This window comes from Myotis davidii, unplaced genomic scaffold (genome assembly GCF_000327345.1).
Source record: "Myotis davidii unplaced genomic scaffold, ASM32734v1 scaffold38, whole genome shotgun sequence".
NCBI lineage: Eukaryota > Metazoa > Chordata > Mammalia > Chiroptera > Vespertilionidae > Myotis > Myotis davidii.
Window position 1 is genome coordinate 558,666 of NW_006291383.1, and position 8,475 is coordinate 567,140.

Here is an 8,475-nt window from a genome sequence, read left to right on the forward strand (position 1 = left end):
GAGTCACTGTTACTGCCGGCTGGTAACTGTACCCACTCAGACCTGTATGCATTGAGGGGAGAGTTCTGCTTAAGCAGAAGCCAAACCCCAGGACATATAGCTGCCCTCCTCTGTACCAGAAGAGACATGTGGCATGTCAGGGGCTCTTTAAGCCCCAAGTCTGCACTTTCTCATTTTTGGTAATGACCATCTGAGACAGGTGACCTGCCTATATTTATATTCAGGTTTTCCAAGTGCTGATTGTCATCATTACTGTACACTTTGAAGTCACGCTGAATAGGCAAAGTTGTAGTGTAGTAACTGTGACAAGTACTTCCTGTTTCTAAAGTTTACAAGAACTTGCTGCGTACAAGGTATTATTGTCAATGCATACGGTAATTGCTACTACTTTGGTTTTGATTTTGCTCACAAATTCTAAAAACAGGTGAAGAGGTATATTGATTTGAAAACACTGTCCGAGAACCTGACTAAGATTTCAGTTTCCCCCCTGTTGTCCAGTCTGAAATCTGCAGAGGAGTTTTGAGCTGTGGGAACTAAACAATACCATGCCACTCCCCCCAACCCTCCACCCCTGCTCATGACCGACAGCAGGGATTCATTCTGTGGGCCTGGGGCCCTGAAATGGGGATTTGTGGGCTCAAGGGGGTCTGGAGACCCCTGAAATTATGCACAAAATTGTGTGGGTAAAACAAGATTTCCTGGGAAAAAGAAGTCATAACATTCGTCAACCCCCAAATGGTTAGCAAAGTTGGGGGCCAATGGCCACTGGTCATCTGTTCTGTGGCTGTGATGATTTTATTGACTTGGACTAGGTCTGTGAGGCTCCAGAACTCCATGGGACCAGCTTGAGGGCCCACAATGCAGTCTACTTACTGCAGAGAGGGGAGAGAAGCAGAGATGAGAGAGGCAGGACAAGAGCCAACTCCAGGGAGTGCCGTGCCCCATGGTGACCTGCTCTCCAGAACGCAGTCTCTTCCCCGGCCCTCTCTGGGGCCCCATTGCCTCATTCTGGATCGGTCTACCTATGGTGACGTGCTGTGTCCCTTCCCCTAACAACTCCCCTGGTTATAGAGTTAGATCTGGAAGCCTTAGGAGTCAAGGAAAACCTCGTTCCAAATGGAAGGTGAGGTTTAAGCCCCGGTTCAGTGTTTGTGCTGTTTACATGGCAGCAGGTCATAGAGCACCAAAGCCATGGGAGCCAAGAGGTACTCTCCACCCTCTCACGTTACTGTGCAAGCAGCAACCCCAGGGAGATCCGATGCCTTATCCAAAGCCACTTTCCACGTCACAGCGCATCCAGGACCAAACCCGGATTTTCCGAGGCCCAACCCTCTTTCCACTCCCGCTCCCTTTTCTTTTCACTCCTCATCCAAGTCCAGACTCTTTGAGACACAGCAAAAAAACAAAGACTGATCAGAAAAGCCTGGTGGGATTCAATAAACGTCCCTGGCCTTCCCAACTCCATTTTTCTTATGTTTGCATATCTCCCAGTGCAGATATGAAAATCAAGGCTCCTCTCCTCTCCCAAATGCAGGAATACAGACACCTGCGGGAAAGGAAGACAGCTGCTTTCCTGACGATGTACTTGGGGGCTTATCACCACATGGCCCTCCCGTGTGTGGGAGTAGCTGGTAAATTGCTTCCTAACATGACACAACCCGAAGTCCCAAAGGCATCCGTTTCTATGCCATTTTACAGAGATTAACTGCATTGATGTATGTGAGGCACCGAACAGCGCCTGCCATGTGTTAAGACGTCTGTGGGGCTTAATGATTGTTACTGTTGGGGACAGTTCTGCTACCTGCCCACATCACCTGAGATAGGCAATGGCCACATAAAGCTCATGGTCCAGTGCTCTTTCTCTCACAGCCTGTCACCAGGCAGGTTCCACTGAGTGCCCTGAGCCCTGAGCTCTGGGAAAGGAAACCCTGTCCACTCCCAGTAAGAGATCAAACCAGTCTTTTTACAAACTCTATGTCTTTCCCAAGAAATCAGAAAAGGATTGCAACAGCAACTGGCTGGAGATTTCTTGTCTCCCAGGAGGGAATGGAATGAAGATGAGCTGGTCAAATGAGCTGACGGGTTCAGGATCCGGTTTCAGGATTGGGGACCTTAGATGAGTGTCCTTCACTTTATTATGTGTTATTTCAACATTCAAAGTCTTTAAAGCAAAGGTCCTTTCTGGGCAACCTGGCAACTCCTAAAAATAAACTCAAGTTCCTGAAATATTTTGGGTTGCCTTGAAGCTTTCTTTGGCTGGGGACCGGGCTGTTTTCATTTCTGCAGGCCCAGGTGGTATGGATTCAATCTATCAAATGACGAATGACATGGGCCCATAGTGAGAGCTCAGCAGAAATTTAGGAAAGGTTAGCCGTGCTCGAAGCTACAGCAGCCCAGGAGGTAAGGGAGTGGGGAAGTTCCCAGATCAAGAGTCCTGGAACCACAGAGCGAAATTAATGATGTGTAGACAACTGTTGAAGGACATGATGCAATTTGTATCTAGTCCAGATAAGGAGGAAAGAAGTGTTAAAAAGTACCAGGATTTAGAAAAGTTGTCCCATAGGAGGACATGTGGAGGTGCCGCTGGCCAGCAGAAGTGAGTAAGGAGCTAAGCGCTTGACCCTCCTGGCCCTGGGGGGCTGTGCTTGCCTTTAGAACCATGGCCTCAGCTTTGATGATCCAATTTCTCACATTTCCCCATTCTCCCTCCCCCACTGGACTCCAAGTTCATCTTGCCTCAGGCCCTTTTGATCCCTTGGCATATTGACCAGCCCTTTGCCCTTAGTGATACTGTCCTTCAAATTAATCCCTACCCCCATTCACCCAGCACCTCCAGAAGGGCTCCCGGATAAGCCTCACATGCCTTTTCCCTCACCTTCAGCAATATACTGTCCTCTGGTGTTAATTAGGACTGCTGTTAGCCGCAGTCAACAAAATAACCAACTGATTGTGGCCTCAAATATAAGCACCTTTGTTTTTCACATCACAAGAAGTCTGGAGGGTCTCAGTATTATTCCAGTGGCTCAAAGAGGCCTGCAGTCTCCCACGTTCTTTCCCTCTTTCTGCCCCACAGCCATGCTGTGTTAGCTCTTCAGTTGCCTTCTGACTGGGAGCTGACAGCTGCAGCATCAGGCATTGCATCCTCATTGCAGGAAGAAGACAGGGGGTAGACAAGGTGTTCCCCATATCTGTGCCTTACAGAAGCAAAGCAAAGTTTCCCCAGAAGCCCCTCATTGGAATTCCCCATACATTCACTGGCCAGAACTGACCCCTTGGCTCCATCTTGCTATGCAGGGGGGTGTGAGAATACGGTTTTCCAGTTACTTTAGTTGGAGCCAGCAAGGGCAGGGGCTTGGAGATGTTGTTAAGTTAGTCAACCAACAGCACCTACCACATCTACTGCCCATTCTACTCAGTTGAGACTGCACTTGTCAAGAATTGTGATTGATTTATCTTTTCCATGTGCACCTTCTCTCTTCAGCTGGATTATAAGCTATTTGAGAAGGCAGATCTCATCTCATACCACCTTCTATTGTTAGTGACTCAAATTAGTGGCATGCACTTTTGTTGGCATCCAGGACACTCTCATTAATGAAGAGGCGTGTAACCCTGACTGTCACAGGGTGGACAACAGGGCAACACACCTGTCCATGGGATCCATGGCAGACACACTTAGGAGGCAGAATTTTTGGAAAGGCCAACAAATGAACACAATGTGTTTGTAGAATGGGCGGCATGTTGAATAGAGGTGGTGTTGCAAAATGCTGTGTGAGCAGAGTGTAAGTTTTCAAGCTTAATGCTGCTTTCAAAACTAGGTTGGGAAGTGTTACTAAATTTGCTTCCCCCTGCTTGTGTTCATTCATATGCTTATTCATTCAGCAAAAATAACCCAGCTCCTACTATGCTCATGGTTTTGGAAATTCAGAAATGAGTAGCATAGTGTTCCTGCTCTTAGAAGCCAACAAATAAACATGTCATCACGTTGCATATAATAAGGATGATTATACTCTTACTAGTGGCCCAGTGCACGAAATTCATGCACGATGGGGGGTGGGGCGCCTTCCTCAGGCTGGTCTGCACCCTCTCCAATCTGGGAATCCCTCTCACAATCCAGGACCACTGGCTCCTAACCACTCACCTGCCTGCCTGCCTAGTCGCCCCTAATCACTCTGCCTGCCAGACTCCTCGCCCCTAACTGCCCCCCTGCCAGCCTTCTTGCCCCCAACTGACCCCCCCTTGCCAGCCTGATCACCCCCAACTGCCCTCCCCTCCTGGCCTGATCACCCCTAACCGCCTCCTGCCTCGCCCCCGCCACCCTGGCTTTGTCTGGAAGGGTGTCCGGAAGGTCTCCCGGAAGGTCTCCTGGTTTAATTAGCATATTCCCTTTTGTTAGTATAGATACCCAATGTCTCTGACCCTCAGAAGTTCTGAGTTTAAATGAGGGGAGTTTCTGGACCATTGGTGGAGTTTTTCTTAACTTCTTGTGTTAGAAAAGCTGGGTTGGAAAGGGCTTTATGGCCAAAAGACTTGGCTGTAAATCCTGGTTCTGCCATTGACTGTGGGACCCTGGGCAATTTCCAACCCTGGTCATCAGCGACCTCATGTTTCCAATTTACTGCTTCTCAGCCCAAATGCACCAATCAGCAATGCTCAGTGATGGAATTCTGTTACCCATGCCACTTAAAATAAGCTCGATGTGAAGCATGCTCAGCAGAGGGTGCTGGTCGGACACTGCAGGAGGAAGGCCATTCCTGTCATTTTCAGAATTGCTGGGAATCAGTGGTATGGGTTTGCGGCCATCCCATAGGTCTGTCCCAGCCATAGAGCCCAGAACATGGTCCACCTGTGACCTTGTTACCTTGGCTTTGTGGTGACCTTCCTGTAGCCCTCTATTCAGAATCGAGAGCTCAGCATGGCCTGCCCACTCTGAAGGCCTCCTGCCTATACCAACATCCAAATTCACTCTGGAGGCCCCTGCAGGACCAAGACACAGTCCCCCATGGCGCCAAACACCCAGGACTGTTGCTCCCTCTCTCTACCCCACCGCATGTAGCCCACTCACTCTGAAGGCCTTGGCCTCCCCCCTGCCAGTGACCTGGAGACTGCCTGCTCCCCACCTGCCCAAGGAAGGGTGGTTTAGTGTCCACCCAGCAATTCCAGACCCGCTGTGGCCTGGAGCTTCTCTGCTATCCGGTGGCCTGCTTGGACCTTCTCCAACTAGGGTTGAGCCCCTTACACATTGTTCTTCCTTGGTGCTGTCCCTCACCGAGGAAATCCCATAGGGGTTCCCTATGTCTTACAGTTATTCTTTCATTGCAGTTAACTACCCTTTATATTCAACTGCCCTTATTTAACCAGTGTGTGGTTTCTGTTTTTTGATTGGACCCTGGCCATGCACCTAAAGAAGAGATGAAAGCATCAGTTTTTCAGATTTATGTTATTAATTAAATGAGAAAGCCCTTGCAAAACCCAAAGCACACTGCCCTGCTTGTCAGGGTCGCGCAGTTTTCTTTTTGCCTTAATTTTCACAGAGAACCAGGGAAACTACTGTCAGTGAATGCCAGGCCCTTGGCAGGATGGTGCTGATGTGCATGTGGTTAGCCCTAGAAGAGGAGACAGAGGGTCAGAGAGGCCAAAGAGATTGCTTGGGGTCCTGCATACAGTGTTGGACAGAACTGAACCCAGGTGGCCAGTCCTCCAAGTCCACACTCTACCCATCATACTAGGCTTCCTGCCAGAGCCCCAAACCCTCCTTCTTTTCACCAGAATGAGAACAATTTTCCTGCATAACAAAACCTCCTGAAGAGAACAGCTGAGCAGCAGGAGAAGCACTTGGAGTCCTTTCAGAGGGACTTAGCTAAGAGGTCTCCTCCTAAAGAAAGGTTTGAATTGCTTGAAGGTGCAGGTCAGTGGTTTCTCTTTTGCTATGAGTCAGCCTCTGCATGAGCCCCAAGGAGCTTGTGCTTGGAACTGAATCTGTGAGCCTTGACAGGTATATACTGGGCTGTTAAAGCTCCACTTTGAGAAAACCCCATTGGTTGGTTCAAATTAAATTTAGGGAATTTCCCATTATCAGTGAACCAGTGATATGGTTTATGGCTTGAACATATCTTCCAAAGGCTACAAGTCTTTGTTATGTTTTCCCTGATGCTTCCCCGGTACTTAGAACAGAGCTTGGTATCCAGTAGGTGCTCAGTAAGTGTTTGCCAAGTGAATGAAATTACACAGTTAAGGATTCCCCATGCTTTTTTCTTTTTACCTGTGGGACTTCACCAGGCTATTTGGAAATAGGATTTTATTTTAAAAGCAAGAGAGGAGGAGCAAGTATACCTTAACAGGAGGTCGCTGAGTGACTATTTTGTAAATCCAGGCACAATACCATGGCTGAGATGATATATATCAATGACAAAACTCACCCTAATCAAAGCCCCCTTTCCCAGTGTTTTACCCTTTCCAGGTGTCCCTCTCTTCCCCACATGAGGCTGTAACTGTGTTGATATGGCAGCAGGCAATAACGAGTGGGTAAGATCTCAGCAAGTGACATACTGGCTTTTAACTTGAGCCCTTTGGAAGAATTTGTCCAGGGCCTGGCAGAGAATTCATACATAGCAGCTACTCCATAAATGTCTATTGGCACTGTTGATATAGTAATGATGGCAAGATCTTAAAATAAAGGACTGACATAGGTAGTGGAGATTCAGGCAGGAGAGGAAGGCTAGAGAGCGCCATTGGTTTAGATTAGACTGTGTCCTTGCATATCTCAAATCACAACCAGGAAACCACCCACACTTTCTGTGCTTAATAGTTCAGTATAGTTGTGTCATAGTTCATATAAGAAATCTGAACCAAAATAGCAAACGAAAAGAACATCCTACACGTGTGTTGCAGATATAGAGATGAGACCATGTACACCTTTAACTCCTTCATACTCTAAAAACTTTGCTTCTTATTTCCCAGAGATTATCTTTCTTGTTTTCCCTTTTAATATGATGAGAAAGAAAAAAAAAGGATCTAGAAAAAGAGCAATCCATTTTTCTTTTTAGCAACATGAGGATGTGGACTAGTGTCTGCCCCTGCATACAGTTGAGTCTCATTTAAAATAGAGTTGTCCCAAAGTTGGGAATGGATGAGTCCAAACCAGGGGTGGGCAAACTTTTTGACTCAAAAAAAATTTTTTTTTTTTTTTTTTTTTTTTTTTTAGTTTTATTCATTTCAAACGGGCTGGACCCGGCCCGCAGGCCGTAGTTTGCCCACGGCTGGTCCAAACCTTTCAAATGTTGAGTTTTAATGGGTGAAGTTGGGCAAAGCTATCTCACCTGGTACAGGGCTCATTCCCTTCCTCCTTCTTTCAATAAGCACTTATAGAGCACCTGCTCTGTGCTAATCGTGTCGCCTCTGCTCAGTGCTAACATGTGACACTTGCTCAGTGCTAACATGTCACATCTGCTTCATGCTAACCCTGTGACAGGTCTTGAATACAATGCAGAATGGGAACATCCTGCAGATGGGCATTTTGCCCATGTTGTACCCTCATCACCTGGGATGCTCCCTAGTATACTGGAGCATTAAATAAACACTTGCTGAATCAATGCACACTCATGGAGTTAATAGTCCAAGAAATTATACTAAATTTCTTCAGTTAGCACTTTCATGCTAATAAAATCCGAGTTAGATGAACATCAGGGTAGCTTTAAGGAGGAAATGAGAGGTGAATCCCTGCTGGCAACAGCAGCACTCGGGCAGTATGGAAGGAGGTGTGTCACACTGCTAGCCTGTGTCCCACTGGCTGTGGGTCTTACCTGTGTTGATGGACATACGCCTCAGGACTCTAGAGCCACACGTGCACGGGAACATTGCAGCTCCACTTTGTCCAGCGCCGGGGAGACTTCTCCTTCCCTCTTTGAGCCCAGCCATCAGTTCCTACTTATTTGAACGGGGCTGCTGCAAAGCAGGAGTCCTGGGGCAAAGGAGGGACACTTGCTGAAAATTAGTAGCAATTCCATTCTTCTTAGCTGGGCATAATTTTCATATGCATTGAGATACTCGATGAGCTAAACATTTTAAGAGTCAAGAGTTTAGTCAAAGAATTTGCTGCTTCCTTGAACAATAGCCAATATTACAGAACATTCAAATAGTACCATGATGGGCCTGGTTGGCGTGACTCAGTGGTTGAGCATCACTTATGAACCAAGAGGTTATAGTTGGATTCAGGCACATGCCTGGGTTGTGGGCTCAATTTCCAGTGTGGGGCATGCAGGAGGCAGCTGATCAATGATTCTCCTTCATCATTGATGTTTCTATCTCTCTCTCTCCCTCTCCCTTCTTCTCTGAAATCAATAAAAATCTTTTTTTAAAAAAAAATAGTACCATTTTTTAAAGCCCTATTGTGGGCTCTCCCATAATGGGTTCCCTCCTCATAATGTGAGATAGGTTCACTGATTCATTCTTTTTTCTCTCCTGCCTCCCTCCCTCTTT

General features: G+C 47.1%; 1 protein-coding gene across 1 annotated transcript in view; it reads left to right on the forward strand.

Moving 5' to 3' along the window:
* Positions 1-8,475, forward strand: part of ALPK2 (alpha kinase 2) — a 60,269-nt gene that overhangs the window by 21,951 nt on the left and 29,843 nt on the right. The window lies entirely within an intron of this gene.